This window comes from Myxocyprinus asiaticus, chromosome 46 (assembly GCF_019703515.2).
Source record: "Myxocyprinus asiaticus isolate MX2 ecotype Aquarium Trade chromosome 46, UBuf_Myxa_2, whole genome shotgun sequence".
Lineage (NCBI taxonomy): Eukaryota > Metazoa > Chordata > Actinopteri > Cypriniformes > Catostomidae > Myxocyprinus > Myxocyprinus asiaticus.
In genome coordinates, this window is record NC_059389.1 from 18,738,344 (window position 1) to 18,754,958 (window position 16,615).

The following is a 16,615-nucleotide window of genomic DNA, read 5'->3' on the forward strand; positions in this document are numbered from 1 at the left end:
GACGATTCTGTAGAACATCAAGTCTAGGATGGATATAAACTGGCTGAGCTATAGCCTGTAATGCATACAAAATGTGCCAGAACGTTGTTGGAGCTCTGTCAGACAGCTACCTGTGATATTTGGCTGGCATTTACAAATGTAGCCCCTGGTTGAGGTACAAAAAACAGAAGCTAGTGTGTGCAAGCAGGAAATACGTGGCAATTAAAGGAGAGCCTCGGCTCTGCCGCCTCCATCCCAAACAGGCTGGGTTATGTAAGTCGTGCAGGGTGGGAGATGGCTCCATCCATCACCAACCTGCAAATTACCACCACGTTTTATGTCTGTGCTTGAAATGAGCAACGTTCAATCCCACAAACAATGCATGAGAATAAAGTCTGGAGATTTAAATGTGATCCAAGTGCATTCCATCAAAAATATTTACAGATAGTGGCCATGTTTACATGATTTTCACATTTATTTTCCGATTTACTGTAGGTCCATATTCCGGCTAAGCTTTTATTCTTAAAAAAATATTTACACGCTTGACAGCTTTTGGAACATTCTTGGCCAGCTATTCTCTTCTGGATATACTGGAGCTGCTCCCTCTTGCCATTTATTACAACAAATTTTTAGTAATTATGCACAGTAATTTAATCAACTTTTTAATTCTCATTCATATCCTTAAAGGGATAGTTCACTCAAAACTGAAAATTATCTCATCATTTACTTCCCCTCATGCCATCCCAGATGTGTATGACATTCTTTCTTCTGCTGAACACAAACAAAGATTTTTAGAAGAATATTTCAGTTCTTTAGGTCCATACAATGCAAATGAATGGTGACCAGACCTTTGAAGCTCCAAAAATCAGATAAAGGAAACATAAAAGCAATCCATACGACTCCAGTGGTTTAATCCATGTCTTTGGAAGAGACATGATAGACAATATTTAAGTCCTTTTTACTATAAATCTCCACTTTCACATTCTCTCACATTTAAAACATATATTTGTGAATTCAATAAATTGGGATATGAGGAAACGGTAAGAGAGATTTTGAAAATATCATAAGGTCAGATTTGTGGCATTGTGGGCTATGCACATGCTCATGTCCTGATCCCATTCTTCTTCTCTCACCCCTCCATTCCTATAAGGCAAAATTCTCAAAATATATTTTTAAAAAGGAGATGTATCAAATAAGAAAGGAAAAGATCAGACATTCTTACACATTTATTTACTTACATGAGCAGAACCTTGAAGGTGGTTGACACAAAAATAGTTAAATGAAAAATATATTAGCTTGCTCAACACCATATGCATCTACTGCCTCACCATTTCCTATGGCTAAACCAGCTCCATCTGTCATGGGCAAGAGGAAGCCTGTCAATCTTCCTTCATGTGCAGTTGGCCTTAGATGAATCACCCGCAGGTTCTGGGAGCATCCATCACCCTTGCAAATGCACAAGCACATGGAACCACAAATATGCATACACACATTCAGAGGCCAGCTATAAAATCCTGGGAGGGTATTAAGGTTTTATCCAGGGCCAATCAGAACCACAGTTGTCAAAGGATGATAACGTTGCTCCAACAGGCTGCCGTAATGAAACTGATGGAGTAAAGGAACAAGATGAAATCTGCCACAGCCAATCAGCATTTTTAAAATGAGTGAAATGTGTTCGCCTCAAAGGATTGGTTGAGATGCCACACAAAAGCTGTCTGTAAAGTTCTGTTATCTGCTTTGTGCTGTAGTTGGCTAATAATAATTGTTAATTAGATATGTTTACAATATGTATTTTGTTTACCGTTATGTGCAAAAATGGTTTATTATTAATATCCTGCATAATAAATTACACTAACCTTTCCTAGAATAAACTACATAAGATATTATACAATAGTACTAGCAGATTTTGTCCAGTAATCATTAGCAGCCACTGAGAGTCAGTGATATTTATTTCTGGGTGTATTTTCTCACCTTTTATAAATAATGTTCAGTTAAAACCAGAGAAAACCACACATATTTATCGTCTAATTGCAAGAGAGGAAGTAAGATAAAGTTAGGAGGAAAACAAGGCAGTGCAAGTCAAAGGCAGTTTATTTTTGCATCACCACCTTACTTAAAATCTAAAAACCACTAAAGCAAAACCCAAGGGTCCTTTAAAAAAATCCATTTGCTCAACATAACTTCCAAAGCGTTCACCTCAAATACTTGTGCAAAGTGGGAAAAAAGACCACTGGTTAACCGCTCCTCTATGTTAACCTGCCCAAACATTGCGTAAAATCTGTTTTAGGGATGCACCAATATGAAAAATTTTGACCGATACAGATTTTAAAAAACCCTACTGGCCGATAATGATATTTTGCCACTTATGTTAATTTGTCATCAGATCACTGTTTTGCTCAGAAATTATGTTTTAAAAATGTACAAAGAGGTACAAAAGCTTTTTATTATTCTAAAAATAAATAATTTCCATTGAACATGGATTGGATCACTTAAACAGGCCAAATATTTAAAGAGAGCCACAATGAAAAATAAACAATATTATAATATTAAAATATATATAAAAATGACTAAATATCAAAGCATAATGATAGATGTGAAAAAAAAAATATATATATATATATATATATATATATATATATATATATATTTATATTTATATTTATATTTATATATATATGTATATATATTTTTTTTTTGTACTTCTAAAACATTTTTGCACTTCTGTTTTTGCAGTTCAAAGCAACAGAGCTTACATTTTACATGTTTGTACTGTTTATAATAGAACATAACAAATTCATATTATGCACATGCTGGGCAATTCCAAGGAAATGTCAACCACATCATGGAAAAATAAAAAGTTACAAAAAGAACAAAACGCCCTTTTAAGTTCTATTGTGGTATAATGGATGATGCCATACACACCGCTAGAGGGTGCCGCTTGCTTACACAATGCTGACTGAAGCCTGACTGAATCATTGAATGCAGTTTCTACAAACTTCTACATTCTGTTCATTCCACATCTTTTCTGGATTGTGCATTTGAATTCACAGAGTTTTAACAAAGTGTGATAATAATTAATTTTAAATAACCCATTGATTTTTCATATCATGTTTTCATACTTAAAACCAATTTGCCGATGGTTTAAATTCAGTCAATAATTGGCCGATAATTTCAGCGGCCGATACATAGGTGCATCCCTAATACTTTTTTAATCTAAAACATGACTGTGCAAAAGATCTTTATTTGGTCTGCATCGAAAAATAAATAGTTGTGTTACTAAACAACCCACCAGGGCTGGCCATTATATTGACTATTCACAATATAATTGCTGCCGATGTAAATTTGTGCTTTTAATTTGGTAATCTAGTTCCTTAAATACTAGACTAATTTAGACTAGTTTCACAAGCCTTACTTGACTAACGACTCATGAGTATGAGAGCGTACAGGCAGAAATTTTTAAATAGCGTCTCTGATTTTCATTTCAGTAGCAAAAACATCATTAAAGTTGGTATGTTTAATTCATTTCTGTGAATCAGTGTCACAGATTTTCAGAGGCAGGACGCAAACGCAAAGGTAAAAAAACAGGGAATTTATTAAATACAAAAAATAAAAGGAAACTGAAACTCCAACAAGGGGGAAAACAATAAACATAATCTACCCCGAAGGGGAAAAAACAAAGGAAATATAATCCAGGCTGGGGCAGGGGAAACAGGACCAACCGGACCGAGGTAGGGATGGGAATAAAAAACAGGACCAACAGACCAACAAGACGGGACCGACTAGAACATTAAAGACCGACTGGATATAACAGCACACAAGACTGGAAACAAGATGAACTGGCACTGGACAGCAAACACGAGGAGACTAATATAGGGAGAGAAATCAAATGGGTTAACAGGGGACAGGTGAGGAAAATTAACTAATAATAAGCAAACAAACAAGGAGGCAGGGTATGACATAAGACAGAGAGACATGCAGTGATACAGAAACAAAACAAAGCCATGTGCTCTCACAAGACAAAACACCCGAATGGCATGAGTGCACAGCGCCAAGACAATAAGGCAATATACACCTATTCCAACTGACAAACAAGACGAGAGAATGCGTAGCAATGCTAAACAAGGTGATGCCACGCATTCTCACACTAAACGAAACCTGAGCGTCCATCGCGAGGCAAATGCCACACAATGCAAGCAACAGGCGACAAAAACGAGACGAGAGTTCGACCACACACAAACCCGAAATCTCAGATCGAAGTGACCTCAGCACAACGTGAAGACAGCTCGCAACCCGGACGCGCAGCACAATGCAAGCACGACGCGCACCTGTGTTCGTGAAAGACAGACATAAACTACTGACACAAGTGTATGCTGCCAAGGTGACATAAGCGTGATGCACCCACATCAATAACAGACAGACATGGAGCATGAGTGTCCAGATCCCGACACAGACTGAAACCGATCTAGACAGGAAGTCAGGATCCAGACACCACGCTCCAGACATGAAACAAGACAGACTGAAAAGCGCACGGCAGGGAATACTACCGAAACCGTGCGCTCACACAAAGACAGACAACAAAACACAAGACAGACATGGGACGATGATGCCACAGTCCTGTCAGATAAAAACCCATACTGACAGAGTGACAGGACCGTGACAATCAGTTCAGATTGTTTAATGGATCAATTCAAATCTCTGATTGAACTAATCGTTCGCATCATCACCTACATGTTCATGGAAGTCTGTGTAGCATTTTATATATATTAAAATGTTTTAGTAGAAATATAGGTAAATATTACTGTTTATTATTATGTACTTCCTGTATATTGGTGCATGTAAATGAAAAGTATTAGCCTAAATATTTGTCAAAGTATTAATTTAGTGAAAAACAGAATGGAAAACATGCCTTGATAATTTGTAACTATATTTTTACTGTTTAAGTTCTTACATTAAACATTCTGAATCTACTTAGCAAAAATGACTGTTTAGTAATACTTAATGGGTCCTCTGACTGAAAAATTCTTGCTTTGGATAAAATAATGAATGAATGAATATAAATGTCAAAAAAAGGCCTTTTAAGCTATTTCAGAGCAAATAAATATCAAGATACAGTGTTTATCGAATATCATCAGAAGGCTGAAAATATTGATATATAATATTTTAAGTTATATCACTCAGCCATACAAGCTGCTAACAAAGTTCTTTGCTATTACAGTTCTCCCCATTCAACTTTACAGATTTTCTGGCACTATTGTAGTTAATCAGACAGTCTTATGGGCCCAGCTGGGAGAGCTGAATGAACGTTTGAATGTCCTACAGCAGAAGCTCTCTTTGTTGCGGCTGTGCCTCATTATCTTTGGCCATGGCTGCTGCTGGTGTAACAGAGCCCCCTGGTGTGGTAATTGCTGGACTCCAGCCGCAACTAAACCATATGCTCACACGCTCCAATGCAGCTGCCACAACTAGCCTACCTAGTGTCCAGCTGAAACTATCAAATCGTGCTTTAAGACAACAGAGCTTTCAGATAGCAGAACAGAGCTGAAAGCCTAAATGGGATGCTAAGTCTATTTACTTCAGGTTTCCAATTGGTTTCCATATGCAATCTTGCATGTGTATGCAATTGGCAGATGCTTTATCCAAAGCGACTTTACATTTTACATTAAGGCATACATTTTATCAGTTCAAGCATTCCCTGGGAATCAGACCCATGACCTTGGGATTGCTTGTGCCATGCTACAGGAATGCAATATATAATCAGTTTTACATAATGTGCAGTTCCACAGTCACTGTACATACATAACATACTTTGTGTTGTTCACGGTACCTAAGGTGCCTACACACTAGAGAAAGCTCAGACGAAGTGTTTGACAACTTGGAAAACGTAAGATTCATTTTAAGAGTGTGGAAAGTTTGGTCAGTTTGAAATCAAGTGATAATACAGCGTATTGAAGTGTTGCTACAAAAATTTACTTTGGGTCACATGCAACGCACCATTGAAATCAATCGATTTGCTGTGTTCTCTGATGCAGCATAAATTGTATGTAGTAGGGATGTCAAAATTACCAATACTAAATACTAAAATAAAAAATACCAGTCTTTCTACATTATCAGTAGTATCAAGCTACAATGAAGGTTAAAAATTAAGCAAAACTTGAGAGCTTGTAGATTTGAATTTGATAACTTGTACAATAAAGCCCTAGGTATACTTCCATTTTGACGTGAATGCTCAGCAACTGCGTACAGTCGAACGCGAGCCTGTCAAAGATACATTCCATATAACTATGCGTGCATGCACAGGGGATTGGTGCATGCACGCTACAACTGCTTTGGGATGCCAGACTTTCAATTCAGGAGTTTAGACCCATAAAGATATCTTTATATTGCTTCAGACTTGAGTTATACAAATGCAGGTATCTTCAGACCTCCTTACACATGCGCTCTTGACTTGCAAATCTACTGTTGCTGTTTTTACCTTCATCACCTGAAGTTTAATGGCGATTACATCTTCTTCTAGTGTTTCTTCATGACAGCAACGGCTCTAATGTGAGTGTTGCTACCCTGTGGACCTACTAATTAGTGCAAATAACTCCAGGCGCATTCGCATTCTGAGCGTTCAAAGACGAGCGGTTATAAAAATCTGGCTGCACGTGTCTGCTGATGACGAGATTTGCATCTCGTGTCCTGTCTGACCGAAATACACTTTGTGCTTAAATATGAATGAAGATGTGACCAATTACAAGAGCTAGAAAAATCGATGCCGGACTAATAAAAATATATATTTTATTTTTTACATGTTCACAATGGGCAGTAAATGTATATTTCAACTTACAAGTACAAATATTTATTGTACAAGTTCTCAAATACAATCTACAAGCTCTCGAGTTTTTCTTCTTTTTTATCTTCATCATCAACTCTAATACGGGTTTTGAACAACTACTATTTCTTTAACTTCCTAATGAACCACATTAAAGGGTCATGAAACCCCAAAAGACATTTTTTGAGATGTTAACAGAAACGAACAGGTTGCACATCACTGAAAACACAATCAATAACTGGACTGGAGCGAGCATGTTTTTTGCCAAAGTTCTGCTACTCACGCAGAGTACTTGTGGCATAATATCAACATTATACCACTGTCAATAGAGTTTACTTGTATTAAACCAGAAACATTCCTTGAAAGAATAAATATCTATGAATTTACTGTATATAAGGTCTCTAAGCAGTCTGGTTTTGGTGGCATTGCCTGCTTTCACTTCATTCTCAAAAGTTTGAAAAAAATATTTGAATATTTGATTTGCAGATTGTTCTATCATTTTTCACTCTTCGCAAGTTCACACTTATGTCCCGTTATTGATACAGCAAAGTGCCCCAAATTCTTTTGTTTCCTCTGACATGTTGTTAAGCTATCTCTATCAAGAGTGAGTTGTTGTCATATTTTTTGTTAATCTGGGTGTGAACGACTGGAGCTGAAGTTTTATGACACTTTAAATTATGAGTAGCATGCAGCTTAAGCTACTGTTTCAATGTAGCTTCACCAACACTGCTGGTTCAGGACAGGGTAAGTGTTCCCTACCGCATGGCCCCAGGCAAGGTTAAACAACAGCAAGAAAATCTGTGATGTCATATGCGGTAAATTCCCACTTCATTCCATTCCAGAAACCACCCATCATTTTTAAAGGGGAAGCCAAAATACATCCTGTGCCCAGTCGACAAACAGCTGGTCTGCCAAGGTGCCCAGTTCAGGGTTCCCCTCATGTAGGCACAATGCCAGCCATCCACTTCCACTTTCATTCTGTCTCCGAGTTGGAATCTACCCAATTGTACTGCCATAATTCAATGGCTATTGAATTTGACACCCTTTTCACTACAACTTAACCTTACAACTTATAAAAGGGGGCATGTAGGCGGCATACTATACTTGTGTTGCATACCTCGTCAAGAAATCCTGAAGGAATGTGTATAGGAGTGCTATTGGATTTTCATATTTTGAAACCATTTCTAACAGATCCTAATGGGAATGTTCTTATAGATTACAACATAACACAGTGGTTTTCATGACAGGACCCACATTGGATAACAAGTGGTGACCCAACACAGTGGCAGTCAGCATACAAAAGTAAACACAAATGATCTTAAACAAATTACATAAAAAAAAAATTAGACGCATTATAAAATTAACTATATTCAAATTGATACATTTTACAGGCAATTCTGTAAATGCTTAAACAATAACCATACTAGTATTAGCCATATTACCAAGTGACAGATGAATTTGTGCAAATATACAGTAGGGTCAGAACAGACCTGAAACCTATTTTTGGGTCACGACCCACCAGTTGAACCACTGTTTTAGTTTAAATAGATCCCAATAGGACTTTTATGATTGCATATAGGACAAAATGTACCAGTACATCAAAAGGAACCAAAACAAAATCCTTCAGGATTTTAAAAGCTCCAATAGCTGCCCAGTTCAGTTTAAAACATCATTCCATTACAATACAAGTAGAGTTCAAATAAAACACAACATCCAGTACCCTGTGAATCAAAAAGGAATAAAACAAATAGGAATTTCAGTTTAAGGAGTAGAATGTCATTTGATTCTCAGGGGATTCTTATTGGATCCCAATAGGGCCATTTGGGGTTGATTTTAAATTATGATAGAAATAGAGCTTGGAGAATTCACAACACACTGTAACTTCAAAATACTCATTATATGCCACAAAACAAGGAACATTTTCACATGTTGTATATTTAATATTCATAAATCTTTTATAAATTCGGAGCCCCTTAAGAGGACATGGCGGGAATTTTTTTTAAGAAATAGTTTTGCGTGCCCTCGCAATAAGTTTTGCTGCATTCCCTCGCCAAAACAATTTACCAACAACAGTTACCATATTTTAACCATGATATTTGTATAAAAATATGGTAAAACAAATCATAATGTTGTGGTTTATTTATTACAATTTAGTTTATTACAAATACCATAGTTTAATTATGGTTACTGTAGTAAAACCATGGCTTTACCATGGTTAGTTGTATATGTTAGTTCCATGTTTTGTTTAGTTTTTTCTCAGTGGAACCCGTTTTACTATAGCAATATTGTAGTATCTATGAAAAGTAACCATGTTTTTTTGGGTGGAAACTATGGCTTTAATACAGTATACTGTGTTAATCATATGGTTACTATGGTTTTACCTCAAATTTCAGGGTATTTGTAGTAAAATCTTAATAACCGCAAAATTATGATTTTTATTACCATAGTTTTCTTTTTCCTGTATTATTACTATGGTTTTACTACAAATATCAAGGTTCAAATATGGTTTCTGTAGTAAAACCATGGTAAATTTATTGCGAGGGAATGCAAAACTTATTGCGAGGGAACGCAAAACTATTTCAGAAAAAGAAATTCCCGCCCTGTCCTCTAAGGAGCTCCATAGATTCCTGTTTAAATAAATAAATGTTTATACATTTGTCAAAATGCATAAATGTTTGGTTAACGTACAATACTGCGCAAAAGTTTTAGGCACTTGGAAAAAAAAAATCATAGTGAGGATGTCTTCAAAAATAATGCCATAAATAGTTTTCATTTATCAATTAACGTCATACAAAGTCCAGTAAACATAAAAAAGGTAAATCAATATTTGGTGTGACCACCTTTGCCTTCAAAACAGCACCAAATCTCCAAGGTACACTTGGACACAGTTTTTCTTGGTTGTTGGCAGATAGGATGTACCAAGCTGCTTGGAGAATTTGCCACAGTTCTTCTATCTATTTAGGCTGTCTCAACTGCTTCGGTCACTACTTATATTCCCAGACTGACTCAATATTCAGTGGGGGGCTCTGTGGGGATCATGCCATCTGTTGCAGGGCTCCCTGTTCTTCTATTCTATTCTATTTGCAAAATAAATGTTTGGGAGTCTAAAATGTATTTTTCCTATTGACACACTAAAGCTGAAGATATAAATAACCATCTTAAGACAAATGTTTTTTGTGAAGCATCTTATGTGCCTAAAACTTTTGCACAGTACTGTATGTTCTGTTTAGTCTGTTACAGTTTGACATGTTTTTGTCATTTTTCATATTATCGTCAAACTAAAATCACACGCCATTTTAGTCAAATTGAGTAAAATTTACTACAATTAATGAGCATGACATGACGAAATAATGACTTACTTTAAAAGAGATTTTCGTCAAAACAAAAAAATTATAACTTAAAAAACTGTGCAAAAAATCTTTCCAAAACCTCACCCTCCAGTAAATCCGATGGCGGCAAACTCGAACATGCAAACTGATTGACAGGCAGAGAGCATTTCTGATTGGCTAGCTTTCTGATTACCTAAAAAAACTCTGTTTAGCCTAGGGTTAAAACACCCTATTTCAGTGAAATCCATCAGGTAATAGAGACATTTTAATTCATTACATCATGTTTTAATTAATCTTAACCAAAGTGTACATAAAGTATACATCAATGTATACCTGTTGTATTCAAGATAAAAAGTGTCCACTTTAAATCCTGTATGTGAACATGTTTCATGAATGACAGTGTTAGCTTTATGGGAAGTCTTGCCTTAGGCCTTCTAAATCAGGCAGTTCGAAGATCCAATTAATTATCACTTTGCAATAACAGCTCCTCTTCACACGCTGAAAAAAAAAAAAGAAAACGTGTGGCAGCATATTGCACCTCTGTATCTCAAAAAAAAATTTTACTTCAAAAAGCTCAGCCGTGCCAAGCCAATGCTCTTTAATCAAAACCCGTGTTTCATTTTAAACACATTTCATCCACATATCAGCACGAGAAAGAGACTGCTAAAGGTGTTAGTCAAGTACTTATTAATAACTGTGTTTTCTTCACAAATGCAAAGTTGTGCTGATGCGTAAGAGCAGAGTGATGTATTTGAAGTGGGAAAGCACTGGTGGGGAATAAAAATTAGGCTTTTATGTAATGTTACAACCAAATTCTTCTTCTTCACTTTATTTAATGGGTTTAACCCCAGACATAAAACCTTGGCGTCACACTGCAGTTGCCAACCACTTATTGTTTAATCTTCCATTGCTATATTAACTTGTACTTTTACTCATCTGCCTGCCCTGGTTTTTGCCAGTAATGTGATTTGTGCACTGTAAGTTGCTTTAGTGAGAACGCCTCCAGTACAAACATAATGTATTGCAATGTAATGTAATGTAACTGACAAAAAATAATATCTTAGCATTTGGGTTGGGAACCGAGAATCATTTATATTGCATTCTTTAAAAATTACTTAGAAAAATATGTATTTCGATTGGATCAGCTAATGGTTCTCGCAATTATTTGCTTTGACGTGGATTGGACAGAACACCATACTAAAATACTCTGACAGTTTTTCCTGCACCACTACTCAATCTACAGCACCACAGCAAAATAAATGACGTCTTTATAATACAAAGACAATAAACAGACAATACATCTTTCTATTCTGTTTGACGCAACAACATACAGTACAACCATTGTAGTCTGATTTATGAACAAAACACTTTTTTTCAGTCAAAATAACTCACAAATGAGTCATCAATTTCATCAGTCTAAAACAGCTCACTCAATCACTGAATCAGTCAGACTGGCTACTGAATTAACATCTGAGTAACTGAAGATGAGTCATTAGAGATCACAAATATAGTTGTTTTTTTGTTTTAAATTGCAGATAAACTGTGTATAATATATTGTTTTCGTTAGCTGCACATCCACAAATGTGACACACTCCATAATTTGAGTTGGATGTAGTTTTTTGGAGAAACATGATTTTAGTCTCAATTTTAACATGAAATTAAAACAATAAATGTTGTTATGATGCTCTTTAATGACAATTTGCATTAGCTTCCCATTAATGGAATTGCAACCTGGAACCTGCAACCTTAAAAATGCAACAAAAACAATGCAAAAAAAAAGAACATAATTTGAAATTCCAATAACAGTCCATCTCAGTCAAACCAGTCAGAAGATCTGTAAAAGAGACGAGGAGTGTGAGTGTGTGTGTGTGTGTGTGGGCAAGACTTTTTTTTAGGTTACAAACTGGTAATTACAAGGGTATTATGCTATAAATGTGGTTTATGAGGACTACTGAATAGAAACTCTTCTTGAATGTCCATGTTTTTCACGTACCTCACATATGGCCACATCAGTGGATTTGTCGATCTGGAGTGCAAACAATGGGCTGTGCCTGATGCTGTCTAACACTTGCTCCTTCACCTCCTGTAACATGTCAAAGATGCGCCAATCCACTGTGTTGTCTGAGAGTGGAATAGAATCAAGCTTAGAAGCCGCTGCCTCTCCTACTATCAAGGAACACATATCTTTGGCTGCCGGCAGAATCAATGTCTCTCCGATGTTGCGTGCTTTGCCTGCCTTGGCAAAATGCAGCGCACTGTGATATGAAGCTTCAGTGGCCTTTACATTTAATTTGACAAATTCTCCGACAACATTTTTCTGACCTTGAAATGTTTTAAGTTTTCTTTACAAAAACTCAGGGTGTCTGCTGAGTTTAGCAGGTCGCATGCTGTCATTAGCTAAAGTCTCCTGACAAACGACACATAAATGTCATGGTGCATCAACTGATCCTGTCTATGTAAATCCTAAAGTTAAATACTGCTCATCGTATCGTCGAATTTGGTGGTCTCAGAAACCGCTCCATTGTAATTACAGACTAATACGTCACATCTGCTTTATTGGCGGGCTTGACAAATATCAGAGAATCTTCACAAAGTTTCTTGATAAATATATATATATATATTTTTGCCAATAATTTTCAGAACTGTTTAAATAATGTTTTAAATATAATATAATAATTAAATTGAATACATACATATATATATATATATATATATATATATATATATATATATATATATATATATATATATATATATATATACACATTAATTATTTAATAAAAGTTTTTACCATTCTCCGCGCCTCCCCTGACATGCTCTAGCGCCCCCCTGGGGAGCCGCACCCCACACTTTGAAAACCCCTGGCTTAGATATTCATGTCCACAGTTAGATAAATTGTCTATAAATGGAGACGATTTAGTACTGTGGCTACTCTCCTTAGAAGTGGCCGTCCAGCCAAGATGACTCAAAGGGCACACCGCAGAATGCTCAGTGAGGTAATAAAGAACCCTAGAGTGACAGCTAAAGACTTGTGAGTCTACTATACAGAAAACATTAAACAGCCGTGGTGTCCTGCCAACGGAAGCCACTACTTTCCAACAAAAACGGTGGAGGGAGCATCATGATTTAGGGCTGCTTTGCTGCTTAGGGGCCTGGACTGCTTGCCATCATAGAGGGAAAAATTTATTTTCAAGTTTATCAAGATATCCTAGAGGATAAAGTCAAGGTAGCTGTGCACCAGCTGAAGCTCAGTAGAAGTTTGGTGATGCAGCAGGACAATGACACTAAACATCAAAGTAAATCCACTACAGAACTGCTTAAAAAAATTAAATCCACCTATTACAGTGGCCCAGTCAGAGTCCAGACCTTAACCCAATAGAGATGCTGTGGAATGACCTCAAGAGAGCTGTTCACACCAGACATCCTAAGAATATGGCTGAGCTGGAGCAGTTCTGTAAGGAAGAATGGTCCAAAATTCCTTCTGAATGTTGTGCAGGTCTAATCCGCAGCTACTGGAAACGCTTGGTTGAGGTTACTGCTGCCAAAGGAGGATCAACCACTTATTAAATCCAAGGGTTCACTTACTTGTTCTACAGCACTGTGAATGTGTAATGGGATGTGTTCAGTAAAGACATGAAAGATTATAATTGTTTGTGTTTTGTAATCTATAGCACATTGTGTTTGTCTATACTCTGATATAGTGTTTGTCTGAGACTTTGATAAAGATGAGATCACATTTTATGACCAATTAGTGCAAAAAAACAGCTAATTCCAAAGGGTTTACATACTTTTTCTTGCCACTGTACATCAGTCATTTTTATTGCATAAATAAATATGGAATGTGTAACCAGATTTATTCCCTGATGTTTTCTTTCTTAAATAAAGTACTTGGTAGGAGGTTATAACTAAAATTTGAAGCCTCTATTGTATCGATTTGAAATCCTGTTCATTGATTGGTTGGCCTAAATGTAGTGTAACTTTTTTGTACGAGCAAAGTCGTACGATATTTTAGGATTTCGCCATCTCGTAAGAATTATTACAAGTTGTTATGAGTGTATGTAAGTAATTTTTTGTTTACGTTGTGCTGGTCAAAAAGGCTGTCTTCTTGGACACTGACACCTAGTGGGGTAGATGCATCATCACACAAAAACAAAACCACAATTGAGAAAGTGTTACAGAGATAAAATTAGTTAATGTGATCTCAACATGTCTGCCCCCATGAGGAGACCCGCTCCATGTAAATAAACAGCTTTTATTAGGCTACTAATATGACCGGAGTCTTCATCTCAAGTAAGTGTATATATGATTTTAAACATATTTTACAAAAGTACTTACTATTAATTTCTTTAAGCATATCAATTATTTTGACAATATTAATTATTTGAGGAAAAAAATACTGAATGCACCTTTAAGGAACTGAATTAAGTGGAATTGGAATGGGGACCAGCACTTTGGGGTTGGGTATGCAGTAATGACAGTATGAAAGGCTTCTTTAAATCATTATACGTGCTTCTGGTTTCTTCTGTCCTTCATCTATCCCTCGTTTTGCCCTGAGCTAGTGATTAAGCTAGCAGTCAGCCTGGGTGAACTCCACAGAACTGTTTAAAACTTAATGATGAGGAATGGGGCTCTGAGGTTTTTTTTTCCTGAAGACCTGAATCTCACCACATTAGCCCAGCCAAATATATGCCAGATTCAGCGAGCTGCAAGCAATGACCTGCATTATTACCCATGCTGATGCCTCTGTGCTGTAAATGTGTAACTAAAACTCTGTATCAGAAACTGATTAATTACAGTTGTTCTGGCTGTCATATTTTTAATAAGGTGTTTGCTTGGATGGTCCTGGGAGATTCATGGTCATGTGACCTACAGTCTGTAGAGTAATGCTAAAACACTGCTCAATGGGTAAAAAAAATAAAATAAAAAAATTGGCTGGTGACCTTGCTTTGCCAGGCCATTTTACTTTTGGCATAACAATATAAAATGAGTAAGAGCAGCTTCTATTCTCTAATGTGAAAGGCAGGGTTTAAAGCTTACTTATCGACTTAAAGCTGAAGTTTTAGGAATTTCTGGAAAAAGTTGTCTGTAATAAGCCTGTCTTAAGATATGAAAGACTTTTGATTCTTTTATTTTATCCTCTGTATTGTCACATTTGAATTTCAATCTCCCAAGGACATTTAAAACTCATTACAATCTAGTGTATGAAGCTTGAAGACAAGTCCACTTAGACCATCTTAGTGAAGGTCTCTTGATCCAAAACAGTCACAATTTTAATATGTCCATTTTCCTATTTTCCACCCTTTAAAATTAAACCTGGCTGCTTTTGCTACCTGAGTTATTCCATGTTAATTCAACTAAATTTCAGAAAACTTTTCCAGCTGAAATTGTATTTTATATAACGTCTCGGTTACTTTCGTAACCTCCGTTCCCTGATGGAGGGAACAAGACGTTGTGTCGATGTAGTGACACTAGGGGTCGCTCTTGAGAGCCCGAATCACCTCAGATCTTTGAGAAAAGGCCAGTGAGAATTGGCAAGTGGAATTTGCATGCCACTCCCCCGGACATACCGGTATAAAAGGGAGCTGTAATGCAGGATTCATTCAGGTTTTGTGCTGAGGAGCCAAAACATGGTCCCGGCCATTTCAGCGGCTAGTACAGCGTTGTGGCAAGAGGGACACAACGTCTCGTTCCCTCCATCATGGAACGGAGGTTACGACAGTAACCGAGACGTTCCCCTACTGTCACTCACTCAACATTGTGTCGATGTAGTGACACTAGGGGTCCCTATGGAAAAACGCCACAACAGCTGAACCGTGTTACATGAACTGTCGATGCAGGTGCAAGCAAGCTGCTGCATGCGTAATAGCAGGTGCATCAGACTGCACATAACCTCCCCCAATGCCCCACAAGACGTCATGTAGTTCCCCACATCCTTGAGGGCGGGAAGCGACGTAACTAGCATGGGAGCAGGCCACGCCAGCCGCAGCCTTTTCTCTCTATGTTTTCTCTCCACAGACTATTAGATTCAGCTGGGGCCATCTAACGCTATCATACGCATCTGGGAAGGTGTTATTTTCCTTTCCTATTCTTTCAGGGGGAAAAGACCCCACGGAGACCACATCCTGCCCAAAAGGGGAGGTCAACATGTGGCAATACGGCACATGGGCTCAGCAGCCGCACATGGAAGAGGCGCGGTGTTAGGTCCCGCCACAAAAAAGGGGTGGGGGAGGACTCTACAAACACAGTGACCGGGGGCAGAGAGAGCTCTGCCCAAGGGAAACGTGGGTCTGCCGACAGGGAGACCATACCACAGAATATACATCACAGGGGTTAACGGAGTAATCGGCACCTGTGGAGCACCTATCCCAGTACAGGGCATATTAGACCATGTAGTGGGGCTGGCTGCGAACTCCTCCACCGAGTTCGTGAACCATAGGGCTAGGGAGGAAGGACATCCAGGGTTCACGACTTCGTGAACTTGACTGGGGGTAAA

At 37.4% G+C, this 16,615-nt stretch overlaps 1 protein-coding gene across 1 annotated transcript in view; it reads right to left on the reverse strand.

The window, feature by feature from the left end:
- Positions 1 to 16,615, reverse strand: part of grm8b (glutamate receptor, metabotropic 8b) — a 254,050-nt gene that overhangs the window by 206,715 nt on the left and 30,720 nt on the right. The window lies entirely within an intron of this gene.